Here is a 14427-nt window from a genome sequence, read left to right on the forward strand (position 1 = left end):
TCTGTCCCTTTAAGGGGGTCTGTAGGCCGGAGTACATTAAGGAAAAAAAAGTGACCTTCTGACATGACCAGTTGTGGCCCCGTTGTTCCCTAGAAGGAGGTTGGACAGGCTGTGCATTTTCTTGACTTCCCCATGCCACCGGCATCTGGAGGCCCGTGGCTGCAGTGGGGTTGTGCACAGAAACTGCGAACAGACACCTGGCCACCGATCAGGGGCACTCTGGGGGTTAACTCCAACACCGTTTCCCACCCTTGGATAATTATTTTGTCGGAAATGAAACCTCTGGTGTTCCCTGGCCTCATTTTGATACCTGCCATCCTTCCTTTCCCTCTTTGGAGTCCTGTAGTAATGTCATTAAAGTCCCCGCAAAATGTCAGCCGAAACCCAGGTTTCTGGAGGTTATAACCTATGAAAAATGTATTGGATTTAATATGTTTGGTTTGGGAAATCAGTTTTTGTCCACTATAACCAATTGTCCATAATAACCATGTCTGCTGTAGTGGTGTGCACCGTAATAACCCTCATATAAAGGGTAAAATGAAAGACAAACCATTTCAGATGGTAGCTGGAGCCGTATCAATATAGATCACTGCCTACGTATATCAAATGATTGATGGCCATTTTTAAGGCTTTTTCAATTCAATGCCCGTGCCGTCTAACGGCAGTAAAGCACACAGTATTTGCTGATACCCTTCCTGATAAACCGTCTGGTTGCAAGTGAGAACAGCTTAAGGAATGAAAAGGCACCAGGAGCCATTTCTTTGAAATGATCCATTCTCAGTGTCCTGGCGGGAGGATAGTCCTCACCGCAGGAGAAGGGAACGTGCTGAAAGCAGGCGGCAGCCCTGGCCTGGGAAAGGGGGCCATCTCCGCAAAGCTATGCTCACCGATGCAGGCCCCAGGAGGCTGGCCGCCGCTACCCAGGAGAAGCACAATACGTGACTGGAGGGGAGATCGCTCTGGCTCCTCTTTCATGAGGGTCGCCAACACTTCCATACACAGTTGTAAGCACTATATACTTGTTCATTCATTGAATTCTCAGATAAAGCCCACGAAGTCTGTATTCCTAGCAGTCTCGTTTCCACAGTGGAGGAAATGGACGCACACAGAGGCACAGTGAATTACCCACGATCCTACTCAGTGAGTGTCCAGCTAAGAATCATCCCAGTCCTCTGGCGGAGGAGTCTGGACATTAAACCGGCAGGCTGTTCTACCCTGCAGGTCATGGAAGTGTATATGATCTCACTTCTATATGGAATCTGAAATAGTCAAACTCATAAAGGCAGAGAATAAAGTGGTGGTAACCAGGGTATCCTCAAAGTCACTGAGTTGTATGCATTTAATATGTACAGCTTTTTACATTTCAATCATACCTTAATACAGTGTTTTTTAAAGAAAGTGCATGGGTAGTTAACTGTGTGACTTCTGGGAATTAATGTTGAAAGTTCAGGAGGCTTTTGTTGCTGACATCCACAGCCACAGCACCTGCTGATAGCCTCATGTTGGCCGGAATGCCTTCACTTTTCTTCCAAGCCCTGCCTCATCACCACGGTGCTCGCTGATGGACTTGCTCTTCCCCCAGGAACGTGCACCAACATATGGCTTTCAGACCAGGCTGGGTTCTGTCCACGCACATTCACATAGGAACCTGCACCCCTCCTGCACAGGGCATTCACAGTTTACTTTAAACAAACATTTGCATAATTGTTTTTTAATATTAGTCCCTCAGAATGGAGTATAAGCTCCTGGAGGCAGAGATCATTTGTCTTATTCATTGCTGTCTCCCTGTGACAGCCCAACAATGAGACCTGCACACAGTAGGGTCCAAGAATGGTTGAAGAAGAAGTAAAACGAATGAAATTCTTCAACACTGAAAAGAAAGAAGGCATTTTATCTGTCCTTCCTGCCCTTTATGCTGGATGAGAAACGTGATAAATCTTTTTCAAAAGGATGAGTTTCCTTAAAATATCCATGTCTCTGTTAAGGAAATGAAATTTCACAAGAGCCAGGACCCTCCTGTATAAAAACCAGGGCAACTTTCAAAAGTCTCGCTTCCAGACACACCCGCACGTGCACTCACGCACCCCCACTGTGCGCCCCATTAAACCCACCGTGCCCACACTGCTGCTCTCGCATCCTCCGCGAGGCTTCATTCCTCTCCGGGAGCACGCATCAAAGGGGTCATCCCACCGTCTCAGCGGATTCCTCCTGATGTTCACTTGCTTTGGGAATACATGCAGACACTCACAGTTTAGCACAGGGGCCCTGTCTTTTCAGCTGTCTTTTAATCTTTGGTAAATTGAACAAGCGTGGAGAACTTGCAGGTGACAACCAGCTTGGCTGAGGCTGCAGGGATGAAAACCGTGTCAGTGGAGTCCCTAAAAGTCCTCCAATGTGCTTGAAGCGTATAAAGAGAACCCTTGATCCCGGCTATCAAAGGGTGCAGAAAGATCAAGAAGAATTAAAACTGATGGTGTGCCAGAAACCACCTGCAACAGAAGGTCATTACTTCCCCTCATTAAAACAGCCTCAGTTCTGGGGCCTTATCTGAAGCTTAATTGAAATGTTTCAAACAGTGGATTATAACGAAGATGAGACGTCCCCTGTCCATTTCATGACCTTTGCTAAGAAAGGCAGATTGGTAATAAGGTAAAAAAAAAAAAAAAATCTGAGCAATTGCCTGAAGACAGCCAAGCCTCTTAATGATATGAGCCGTGATACCTTTCTTGGTAAGGCGGGGGCTCTCCAGTATGTTGAAGGCATAGGAAGGATCAGTGGGAAAGCCAGAGGACCTGGGCCTCGGGATCCCAGCCACTCCCCTGGAATCTGCTTCTCCGTCACCATTTCTGTGACCTTTCCTTTTCTAAACAGGAATAGAGGGACACCAGATGCAACACTACCTCTAGGATAATAACTGTCCGTTGTTCCAAATGTTACTCTTGTGGTGCAAAGGGTCCATTGCCCTGCCGCGCTTCTTTTGCAATCTTTCTATCTAACTTGTGCAGTGACACATGACCCCCTTGATAGACAAAGATGAGTAAGGCCCTCCAGGTCTACAGAGGGTGGGAGTGCAGCAGGAGGAGACACTGGCAGGAGATAGCTTAACTCCGATTTTATCAACTTTGCTATATCCTGGAAAAAAAAATCACAATGCTGCTGCCAATTATGCTTTTCAAATGATAATAAATTGCAAGTCATATTTGCCCAGAGATTTGAATGCCTTCTGGCTCTCTTCCCCTTTTTGGTATGATTATCTGCCCTGGCAATAAAGTCCATGTCTGAAGTCCTGTGATTATCTCAACCCCCAGCTGGCACGTTGTGAAAGTCACTGTTTTGGGGGATATTGTGGCAGCAGCTGATATGAAAGCTTTACAAAAGTTTCTACATCTTACAGTCATTTCTGCTTTGGACTCACCTGTCCTAATCTGACGGATGTTTTAAGTTTCTTACACAATTGTTCAGGTCTGTAGGAACCCTTTAAGACCTACCTATGCAAAGTCTGGTCCACAGCATCAAGATCATGGGGGCACTTGTTAGCAATGAACAAGAAGTGCAAAGGCCCTGAGGTAGGAGGAAACGTGGCACATCAGAGAAGACCATTGCAGGGAGGTAGATTAAGACTCCATCGCAGATCTACTCATCAGTTTTAGCAAGATCCCCAGGTGGTTCCTGTGCACATTCGAGTTTGAGAAGGACTTTAGGAGCGGGGAGCTTTCTTGACTGGGTGGTTTGGAGGATCTATTGAACATTCTTTGGCACAGAACACCTTTGTAAGATTGGACTTAGCTGACCCAGTACTGAGCAGACCCAGAGGGATGCTTTCTTTCTCTTGCATGGTTCCAACGAGAAAGGGTTAATCAGTCCTTCAACAGCTGGAGCTATTTTTCAATCAAGGACCAACATAAAAAGACAGCAGGCCAGGCACCGAGGCCAGCCTGCCAGAGCTGTTGGATTAGAGCTCCTAAGACAGCCTGAGAGTAAGTACTAGTCGTTCCTTCTGACTTTATTAAACTTTTGTGTGTGGTGGCAAAGTTTGTTTGAACTTCACTAAATCCTCCAAATAAAAGACTAGCTTGAACCATCTGGTTTTCTAGGATAAAATAATTTAATTCAGGACAGACAATTATCAATCATTGTTTTGGGATAGTTAAGAATGTAAACTCTTAGTCCCACCTGCTCTGTTTCCCTTCTGAGAGTACTTTTTTCATGAAACCTTTTGAAAATTGAACTTGGAAAGTTGGTTTTATTTTCACATCTTGCTTTTGGTGTCTGAGTCTATCTCATTTAATCCTAGTATAACTTTTCTTTCAAAATTCAATATTTGCTTCCCCTGAACAAATATATACACACCTACCTTGTTTTTTTTTTTTTTAAACTTTGCTTTCATTACTGTCTCCATTTCATTTCTGCTATCTTTGAACTTGTGCTTTACTCCTTTCTTCCTGAGTTGCCGCTCCATGATGTTTTGGGGGTTCTCTTTATCATATTTAATCTTCTTTTTACAGTATATTCCTGTTTTTCTTTTCCAATAATCTTCTAACACAGATATAACTTTTATTAAAATGTCCAAAAGGACTCTGCTATTGAGATATACCCTGATGTAATTTGAATGTAGGAACAGAATTATTTAAAGAGACCCAATTTTCTTTCTTAGACTCCCGAGTTTTGGGGTTACTTTGTCAGGCATGTCCTCTTTTGAAGCTTTCTATGACTGTGAGTGAGAACAGACAGAGGTCACTGTACTTTAGAGTTCCAAATCCAGAGTTCTCTAATGATCTCAGGAAAAAGTCCTGTAATTCTGCCAAATGCCTCGTTTTTCTTACCTGCAAAGTGAGGCGAGTGCCATCTTCTCGTGTGCAGGAACGTGAGAGGGCTGACGGGCAACAAGGCCTTTGAGCTCTTTCTCTTCAGAGACAAGAGCCCTAACATTTGTCGTGTTGAATGCCACACTGCGATTCAGGTCTCTACTCCTGTCCTATCTCCTGGTCCCCTTGCTGAACCAGGTGCTTCAGCACATGGAACCCTTTAGATTCTCTACATTCCCCAGCTGGTTTCATTTCTCTCATGTTTGTGTGTGCTCTTCTTTCTGTGGGATAAGCTTTTCTCCTTGGTCTGCACTATGCATCTTTCAAGCTTTCCTGTCAGCATCACCTTGTTTGAGGTGCCTTCCCTGATTTCCCCAGGTGCAGTTCCCTCCCTCTTCTTCTGTAACTCCACTGTTCATGGTACATTCCTTCATCATTAATCTACTACCTACCTTGTGCATATTTTTCAAATGTATTTCTCTGTCTTCCCAACTAAACAGGACCTTTTTGGAATCAAATATTGTGACTAATTCATGTCTGTGTTTTCAGTGCCTGGTTTGGCAAATGACTATGGAATAAATGAATGCATGATCTTCTAGACCAGGCTGCGTTGGATTGTTTTAAAGAGTGTTTTGGGTAGAGCTCTTAGGTTGCAAGCAACAGAAACAAACTTGAACTTGATTAGGCAAAAAGGAGAGAATTTGTTGTAAGAGTTCTAGGGTGTCTCATGGAACTCAAGTGTAGGAATGCAGCCAGACTCTAGGAGCAGAATGGAACTGAAAACCTGAAAGAAATCAGGGATCTCTTCATTTCTCAGTTCTACTCCTATTTATTCATCTGCTATTTCTCCTCCTCCTCCTCCTCCTTCTCCTCCTCCTTCTCCTTCTCCTCCTCCTTCTTCTCTCTTCCTCACCCTCACTTTCTCTCACTCTTTCTCCACTCCCCTTCCTCCATCTGTCCCCATGGGTTTCTCTGTTTCTTAGACCACATGAAGAAACTCTGTTACATGTCCAGGCACCTATAGAATCTGATAAATGTTCCCTTGGTTCCAACTTCAAATGCCCAGTAGAAAATCTGATTGGCCCAGCTGACATCAAATATCTTCCTCGGGACCACTCATCTATAGCCATGGAAAAGAGCAGGTTACAAGGAGGCAAAGTTCCAAAGGAACCTTCTATTGTATGAAGCACTTTTATGTACATTCTCTCATTCATTCTTTGCTACCCCTTGAGGGTAAAGACAGATTGTTTCGTAGTGACACATGGAATGGCTCAAATACTGGAAAGAGTTGTTGTAGGAAGAACAGTTGATAGCCTGTCAAAATACTCCCACATCTAATCCACCATTATACCCTTTTGGCCTAGCCTATTATATACTTCTAGGTTGTACCAATTTCTCTCCATCTTCACTACCACTCTAGCTTCACTGGTCTTCTCTCACCTGGACACTGGAATAGCTTCCTAACGAGTCCACTTGTCCATTTGTATCCACCTGTCCTGCCCCATCTACCTTTTAGACACTGCAGCTAAATTCATCTTTGTGAATTTAAAATCTGATCATATCACCCTTCTTCTTCTGAAGATAAAGACAAACAGCCTGATGTGACTTTATGTGGCCTCATCTTAATCTACTCCCCTGCAATGGTCATCTCTAAGTCTTTTAATTGCGCCATGTTTCCTTCTACCCCATAGCCTTTGCACTTGCTGTTCATTCTGTCTGGCAGACTCTTCTTACCATCCTCCATCCTTTAGGAGTCACTCAATAGTCATTTATTCAGGGAAGCATTCACTGACTTCTCTAACTTAGGCTGCATCCTGTTATTATATGTTTTCAGAATTCTACATGCATCTTACCACCATGGTTTTAATAAAACATTTATTTCTGTGATTAATTAATTAATGTCTGCTTCCCTCATAAACTCCATGAGAAAAAGAATATATCTTTTTTGCTCACCACTGTAATCTCAGTATACGAGTATATCTCAGTGCCTGGCACTCAATAAGTATTTGTGGAATGAGTAAATAAATAAATGATTAAATGAATGAGAATCTGAACAGTGAGAGTGGCAGTAGGGATGGGAAATGTGGGAAGGATGCATGCAAGATTTGAGTTCTGACTTTTCTACTAATCGGCATAAATTATTTTGGACCATTTCCTTAGTTGTTTTAGTCTCTATTTCCTAACTTTTAAATGGGAAACAATACCGCTTATCCCCAAAGGGCAGCAAAGAATGAATGAGAGAATGTACACAAAGTGGTTTATAAAATATAAAAATAAAATGCAACAACCTACCAAGCAGAGATTATTTCTATTTTATAATTAAAGAAACTCAAAGAGTTGGGGAAGCATAGAGTTGGGGTGAGAATTTAGGCTTCCATGTGGCAATGGATGATTCAATTCTTTTCCTCAGGGGAGGAGAGGAAAGAGTCAGACACATCTTCAATTTTCCAAGCTGGAATGGGCCACTGTCAGAGTTAGCCGAGGAACTCAAGGTGGGAGGAACAAGTTTTATTTTTGTGAAGATAAAACCGTGATATTTTAATAGGACCAATTTTTGATGAAATTACTGAGGTTTCCAGAGCAAGAAACAAGACTCTTAGGAGTTATTTAACTGGCATTTCTAGTTCTTGTGAGGATTTTACTTCCACTTATGGAAGAGAAAAATAGAAGTGTTTATTATTATGAAGTTCTTGTAACAAGACATTTTAAAATGTGAAATTTATAATTCTTTTGCTATCTTCAGTATAAAATGCAAATAGATCTTGATTGTGAGTTACACAAAGGACAGTATGTTATTTTAACCACCACCTTGTACACGATACTGGGGTTACTGTTGCTGGCAGCATCCCCACGGGCTGGAGAACATATTTTGTCCCTTTCCCCTCTCCACTCTTCTTCCTCCCTTGCCTTCCTTCCTTTGTTTCTTCTTTCTTTTTCCTTTCATTCCTTATTTCCATACTTTATCCATTAAGATTTGATTCACCAAAATGTGTGGAAGGCCGTTGCTAGAAGGAGCCAAGAGCATTTCATTTATAAGTTATTTCTCAAGGATATAGTGACTGTTTTGTAGGAGATGTTCTTGAGAGTTAGTAGCCCCGGAGTTTACTTGCCCACCAAATATTTATTAAGCTCCCTTACTTTGAACAGTGATGAGGAGGAAGGCAAAGGGCAAGGAAAATGAGGGAGGTGACGGTCGACGATGGGGTCGAACTAGAGAGAGATGATGACCCCAAAAACCACCACACAGAGTAGTGCTAGAAGTTTTGACCTCTGGTTTTCTATGGTGACCTCATAATAATAGCTAACCGTTTTTCTCATGGACCAAGCATTGTTCTAAGTGCTTTTTAATTCTCAAAGTGACTTTCTGGATCCTATTACAACTAGTATGTGTCAAATGGACATATGAGGAAACTTAGGCACAGAGAAATTAAGCAATTTACCTAAGGGGGCCCAGCTAACCAGTTGTTGGGGGGGATTTGAACCCAGACAATCCGACTCTGAGCCCACGCTTGTAACAGTGCTCTAAGTTGCTCTAGGTACAAACCACATCCCTGAGCACTGAGAATATATGGTTCTTTTTTTTTCAGAAAGAGGGTTCAAGGAAAGTAAGAGAGGTTGGGAGGCCAAACCCTGTCTGAATAGAACTGCTAACCTAGTTTTTGAAGTGAGTGTCATTCTAAGCAGCTTTCCTTGCCCAGGCTTTGAGATGGTCTGTCACGAGCCACCTGTACTTTTGATCTGGAAATGGGCACGTTCATTATTCACCCAGCCTTTGATTTGGGAGAGTTATGTGCATAGACGACTATTGGGTGGCTTCCACCTGCCAGATTCTCTGCTATATTTATAGTCATGTTTGTGCATTAATATTTTATACTTAGCTAAATTGTGCATATTGCATTTAAGGCCAGGTTTGCCTTGTTTAAAAACATCCAAATTGGGATTAAGTATTCAAGCTGTAATCTCTTTAGTGGGCGTCTGTCCATTGGATTTGTATGACATAAAAAGGGTTATTGAAATACTGTAACTTTAATATTTTTTATCCTCTATACAGAAATGACTCTTAAACGAATTTAGAAGCTAGGAAAGACATTGGACAGATACCAAAGAACAGAGAAGCTCTCATTATTTTTCAGGCCAGTTATAGCAGAGCCTGCATCTGTGTAAGCTTGTCCATCTAGAGCCTTCCTTTTAAGAAACAATATACTCCTTAGTACAGGAGAGTGAATTCCCTTGGGTTTCTCGTTTTCCCGTCCCTGTTTGTATTGTTATTCTAAGTTGCTACTGTTTCTCTTACTCTTGAACTGTGAGAGAATTTGATTCATCCCAATCTAGAATATTTCCAGGAATTTGGCAGGGGTGGAGTGGGATGGGGGCTAGGACAGGTGACTTGAAATTTACACATTTGTATTTCATTGAAGAGTGTGCAGCTCTAGTTAGTATCCTGCAAATATTGAATATGAATAATCAGATAAGACACTAACATAAAGAAACCAATAAATTTTATTTTTGTGGTACATTAAAATCAAATTCAGATAAAAATTTAGAATCATAGCGTATCCAGAGTAACCACTTGATAGCTATGTATAAATCTATTTTAGAGATGTGTGAGCACAAATTATGGAATGCCAGAGCAAGTTGATTTAGGCTGCTTTTTCTCTAATATAAATAATGCAGAGTGCTGCAAATATTCAAGTACACTTAACTGAACATAATTAAAATATTGGAATATATTTTAAAAATAAATAATTAAGTAGTTAGAAGTATCTGCAATACTAATTCAAAGTGATACTCATATGGTGATTATTTTGTGCAGTTTCCCCAGTCCTTTTGCTTGAAAGTGCACTAATAAAATTTGCATTTAATAAAAATTACGATTCTGGAATATTTGAGGATATGGGCAGATTCTATTTCAAGTACAAAACACAACCCTTGTGTCTCTGATCCATCAACAGATGGACTGAGAACAGGCATTTTCTGCTCAGCTGAGCAGCTTGCCTGCTGAGAAGCTGCTCACACCCGTCATCACGTTTTGAAAAGCCACATCGGGAGTGCGGGTTGCCTGTCTCCCTTTCTAGACTGTCAACTCCTTGAGGGTAGCGACCTATGTATCTTTGTACACCCAGTGCTGTGTATAATGCTGGTGAGTAGCAGCTGTTTAGTAAATACTGTTAAATTAATGACTCAGAGAGAATTGGCTCAAAGCAGGCACATTACTGCTTAGAAATTTGCCTCTGCCCTCCCCCCCGCTGGGAGCCTCTTCTCCCAGGTACAGGCAGAGCTCACTCCCTCACCTTCTGCACATCTGTGTTCAATGTTGCCTTCTCTGTGAGGCCTCCTCCCACTGCTCTAGTTGAAATAAAAGTGGCCCCACCTCAATACGCAGTTTCTCGCTCTAATTGTGTCAGTAGATGAGATACTACCTCATGTACTGGTCTGTGTCGTAGGCTATTACTCTTACTAAAAAAACGTAAGCTCCATGGAGGTCAGAATTTTCTGTTGTATCCCCAGCCCACAGAACAGTGTTTGACCCATTGCCGATGCTCAGTAATAACTTATCGCATAACTGAAGAATGAATGAATGAGTCAAAGGTGAAAAAAAAAAGGATTGCCCTGAAGTAGAAGGTTGATGAAGTATAAGGTGCAATTTTAGGAAGTGTTTGGTGTTTGGGGGTGCACAGAATAGGATCCGACACATTTGCATATCTTTCTGCCTCCCTTGGTATCCATGGCTCTTCAAGTGGAGATGGAAGGTGGACGTTTTAACTAACTCAGAATGCTTGCCCAATGTTCCACTGATTCCTCAGGAGAGCTGAGTCTGTTCTGAAGCTTTGGCCCAGATGAGTAACACTTTATTAATCTATTCAGGCCAGGATCCTGCCTTCCTGGGGACTTGGCTCGGTAGCTTTCTCTGCCAGCTAGCCATCGTCCATGTCCCTGAGTGGTGTCCTTCCCCTCCCCCAAACTCCTTTACAGCCTTGAGCCTCATCACAGCATTACCGCCACCCCCCACAGTGGACGTGACACTGTGTCCGTTCTCGTCCTTGCCTTTAAGAGGACTAGCAAGTTTTGCTCCCTCCTCTTTGGCGCTCTGAGCTATCATGTAAGAAGTCTGGCTTTCCTGCTGGAGAGATCACGCGGAGAGAGACAGGCCTTAAACCTATATGAAAAGGGAGAGGCCCAGCCTTCCCAGTATCCTGGCTGCCCCTCGCTTTGCCCCAGTTCTGTAAGTGAGGCATCTTGGATGTTCCAGCCCTCTCTGTCATTAAGAGACCCAAGTGAGACCATCGGAAGAACTGTGTAGCTGAGCCCTAGTCAACCCACAAAATTGTGAGAAATAATAAATTATTGCTTTAAGTCACTACATTTTGGGTAGTTTGTTACAGAATAATAGATCGTTGAAATAGGCAAGTTATAACACCTTTTCGAACCTTTATTTTCTTATCTGGAAAATTGGAAACAGTAATCTCTGTTCATGCAGCTGCTAAGAGGCTGTATATAAAGTACCTAAGCCGGTTCCTGAGAGACACAACCATTCAGTAAACACCAGGTTCCTTCCCCGTCCCTTCCCTGGCCAGGGCCTTCAGTTCCAGGCATATCCCTCCACTTTTCCAGGTAAGAAAATATCCCTCACCTTCCAAAATATCCCTCAACTTCCATCTTTCTGTCCTGCTCATCTCCTTTTACAATTTATTTTGGAGAAGACGACTTAATAAAGTCATCCCAGAGGATATGGACAACAGCTTTGTTTGTTAGTGCTTCAGGGTTATTTGCATTTAGGGAAAGACTCGGTAAAGCACAAATCTGTTTCTCAAGAATTGAAATTTTAGCAACAGATTTCAGACTCAGTGAGCAGGATGAGAGGAGAGTTTTGGAGGGAAAGAACATGCCCTCTTAGAGCCCCTCCTGCTTTCTTGTTTGTAAGCCCTTAGCCTTAGGAGAAAACAGCCCAGCTCAAGATTCAGTGATGCTCAAGCCAAGGGAAATTTCTACTTTCTTTCACCCATTCACCATGTCAGTTGTACTGTCAGGCATCTTGACTGCTGTTATTTTTTCCTTAGCTTTAAGCCCTCCATAGCCTGTTCATTTTTGCAGAGTGGTGCAGAACTAGGAGGAAAAAAAAAAAAAGCAAACCCCATTGGGCAGTTACCCTTCAAGTATTCAATTGTGAAGCCAACAATCATGCCCTAGGTGTAAACGAGGTAGGAATGGTGGGGACATGGGGCAGAAAATGACCCACCAAACCCCCGCTGATTAGTTTATTTTTCTAGACAGATCTTATCTAGTCAGTAACTATAGACTATATTATTATTATTATTATTATTATTATTATTATTATTATTATTATTCAGGGATACCAGTTCTGTTGTAGAGAATACGTGCAATATCTTTTCATTCCTACCCCCATTTTTAAAAATTGTAAAACTGATATGACAATATTAAAGAAAACTTTCTCACAACCAAATAGGGAAAAAATTCCCTTGATAAAGATCAAGATTTATTTTCAAGTTAATGCTATTCAAATCTGATTCAATTGTGACTAGAATAGAAACAGAATATTTCCAACATTGATTCTTTCTTTTGTTGGTGTGAGGGGATACGTAACAGAGGGAGATGAAATTCTCAGAAAATACCACAAACAGTGAACTCTTTTCAGTCAAAAATTTTTAATGAAACAAATAGTAATGATGATTGAGGAAAGTGGAAATGGTAAAAAGGTAGAAAACAAAAGACTAAAATAAAAACATTAAGTAAAAGAACAAATTGCAAAACATCTGGATAATGCACCAACTACATAAGTGGTCAATGAGTAACTACAAACTGGTATGTCTAAAAGTATGTTTTTATATCTGTGCATAATAGAACAAGAGGTAGAAGAGATGCTTTCTAGGGTCACGTCAAATTATGGAAGAATGGTTTGGTTTTTGAAATCAAGCCATTAAGCTAAGAAAAAGGAATATTTTATTGTTTCTTTCAAACTTTTGTTAATTGAATTTGTGACAGTTTGGAGCTATATACATGGCAGAGGTTGATCGCTTTTTCAGCCACCTCATGTCATCCAGTAAATAAATGCTGTAGCCTTTTCATTTCCTTGCCTTGAACAATGTAAAAATTTGTCCCTCCCCCCCCCAAGAGGTGGTGAGGGACTGTGACGGAGTTAGGGAATCTGGGTTTGAGTCCTGGACAAGTTACTTAATTTCTCAGACCCTCATTTGGTCATCTATGACGTGGGCATTACAATAGTGTCCACATCTACCCCGTTGAGGTAATGTCTGCACAACGAGAAAGCACTGTATGTGACAGGGGCAGTCTCACCATGAGATCTATTTTGTGGCTGCTGATTGACCCTGTCACTACATCAATATGGAAGGTAGACGGGAGCTTGCCATGGAAAGTGTTCCACGTCTTCTAAGGGCTTTCATTCTGCCCCACAGCCTAGTGAAAGCGGGCTGCCCAGTCAGTGATAGCTTTTCCTTAAAGCTAAAGTGAATAATTCCAATTTGGTGGATGGACCGGTATTTGTCAAAAACAGATATTTCAAAAGAGATCATTTCTTTTAGTCTCTGGGGACCGTGAAAGGCACATAATCCAAAGCTTTTACACTAATTATTTTAAATTAATAAAGTAATACAAACACATATAAAGAATAACGAAAAGGGAGTAACATAAGATAACAAGTTACCCACAGGGAATCACTGTTAAAAGTTTCTTTCTTTAACTCTTATCATAGTTGGCATTATAACTTTACACAGTGTACTGCTACTTATTGATTTAACCTTGGGCTGCGTCTATTGACTTCTTACTATGGAACATGAAGTATTTACTGTAATTGTAATATAACTCACTTCTCATCTCCACTCCATTTTTAGATTTTGTTACATTTGGAATATCTTTGTAATTTTAATTAATACATATTAAAACTTCTTAATTTATTGAAATTGGAAATATTTATTTTCTGTGAAAAATTAGATTAGTTCATTTACACTCTCTTATAGCTCTCTTTTCTCCCAATTTTGATGAATTATGTCATTGTTTTCATTGTTAAAATTTATATTTACATTTTGTTTTGTGATTATCATGTTTTCTTTACTTAGTTTGTAATTTAATTAAAAAAATTAAAAACCAATGAAAACAGTCCTATCATTATACAAATATTCACTGCAAACCAAGGAGTCTGTGGTGAAACCTAAATAGAAATAAATTAATCCTGGGTCACCAGCCTATTTCCTTCAGAACAGAATATTCTGAGTGTGTTAAGGTCAAATGGAATCTTTTAAGATGTCTTTTTAGCTTATCAATTTATTCTGGCTCAACTGCATTCTTTCTTTTCTGGAACAACTCTTGTTTCATGTAGAATTCACGATGGCAAACTACTCAGCCTTTGCATTTCTGTAAATATTTTGTACTGGTTCTACATTTACAGTTTGGTTGGATATAGAACTCTATGTTAAAAATAAAATATTTCAGACTTTTGAAACCATTATTGTATTTACCTTCTATCATCAAGTGTTGTTAATGAGAAATCTAATGTCAATCCAATCTTTATTCTCTGTGGGTAGCTTATTTTTTCTCTCTGGAAGTCTTAGATTTTCTTTATCCTTAGATTCCTAAAATTTCATTAAGA

The sequence above is a fragment of the Rhinolophus ferrumequinum genome, chromosome 9, assembly GCF_004115265.2.
Source record: "Rhinolophus ferrumequinum isolate MPI-CBG mRhiFer1 chromosome 9, mRhiFer1_v1.p, whole genome shotgun sequence".
In the NCBI taxonomy this organism is placed as follows: domain Eukaryota; kingdom Metazoa; phylum Chordata; class Mammalia; order Chiroptera; family Rhinolophidae; genus Rhinolophus; species Rhinolophus ferrumequinum.